Source organism: Microtus oregoni, unplaced genomic scaffold, assembly GCF_018167655.1.
Source record: "Microtus oregoni isolate MIOR12 unplaced genomic scaffold, Mior012 000011F_ref0000422, whole genome shotgun sequence".
NCBI lineage: Eukaryota > Metazoa > Chordata > Mammalia > Rodentia > Cricetidae > Microtus > Microtus oregoni.
The window spans coordinates 41840974-41842362 of NW_024543070.1; the positions used below are offsets into that span (position 1 = coordinate 41840974).

At 41.5% G+C, this 1389-nt stretch overlaps 1 non-coding gene across 1 annotated transcript; it reads right to left on the reverse strand.

Moving 5' to 3' along the window:
- Nucleotides 1-376: 376 nt before the first annotated feature.
- Nucleotides 377-502, reverse strand: LOC121453748. The gene has a single exon (XR_005975066.1). It is a non-coding gene; the product is annotated as a U6atac minor spliceosomal RNA (small nuclear RNA).
- Between the last annotated feature and the right edge of the window lie 887 nt (nucleotides 503-1389).

The window sequence follows — 1389 nt, forward strand, 5'->3', positions numbered from 1 at the left end:
TACATGCCTGGTTCATGCAGATGTCAGAAGAGGGCATCAGATCCCCTGGAACTGGAATTTGGAAGGTTGGGAGCAGCCATGTGAGTACTGGGGACCAAACCCAAGTCAAGTCCTCTGCAAGAGCATTTGTTAGGTGGTGGAGGGTTCCATCTTGCCCAGTTTCACAATAAACACACAGAAGCTATATTATTTGCAATACTGTTTGTGGCTTACTCTTTTTTTTTTTTTTTTGGTTTTTCGAGACAGGGTTTCTCTGTGGTTTTGGAGCCTGTCCTGGAACTAGCTCTTGTAGACCAGGCTGGTCTCGAACTCACAGAGATCCGCCTGCCTCTGCCTCCCAAGTGCTGGGATTAAAGGCATGCTCCACCACCGCCCGGCAAAACAGTGGTTAGATGCCACGAAGTAGGTGGCAATGCCTTAACCGTATGCATGTTGTTAGGCCCAAGGGCCTCTTCCATCCTTGTCAAGGAGAGTGCTAACCTTCTCTCCTTTCATACAACACTGGCTTACTCTTATATCTGAAATCAACCTATTTCTATTAATCTGTGCAATACCATAAGGTCATAGCCTACTGGCAAAGTTTCAGCAGGTTCCAGCATCTGTTTCTGGCGGGGCAACATGGCTTCTTCTTGACTCAGCCCACTTTTTCTCTTTTCATATCTCTTCCAGTCTGGCTATATCCTGCTTAGCCATTGGCTGAAAGTAGCTTCTCTATTTATTAACCAATAAAAGCAAACATAGAAGGAAGAACCTCCCACATCATTTCCCCTTTTTTGTTTAAATAGAAAGGAAGGTTTTAACTTTAACAAAGTAAAATTACATATAACAAGACAGATAACAAGCAAGAATTACAGTTAAAATATTTATATCTACTTTATCTTAACTTATAACTAAGTTAACTTATAACTTATCTTGCCATAACTAAGGAAAACTATAATTATAACTATCTATTCTTCAACTTCATCAAAGACTCCAGAAGGATATACCTAAGTAAACAGGAAGTGCATTATAAGCAACTTCCAAAACACTAGAATTGATAGAGACAGTTCACTGTCTGGACACCCAAAGTTCTTCTGTAACATTGGGACACCCATCTTCAGTCTACAGGCCTATAGTATCCAGCAGACTTTTCCATGAAGCAGGAAATTTGAAAATCTCTTATGCCTTATACCGGCAAAGTTAATCAGTTGCTTCCTTCTGTGTCCTGCAAAATGTCTGGCAGTCTCTTTCATGAAGCAGAAACCCCGAAGGATGGTGTCACCTTTAGGCAAGTTCAGCAGTCATTTTTCTGTGGGTCCTGCACTCCAGTTCATACAGCATAACATCAAGCTAACACACTTCATGAGTAGCCTCTTAGATGCCCATCATTCTCTTAAGTAATTGGTGCTG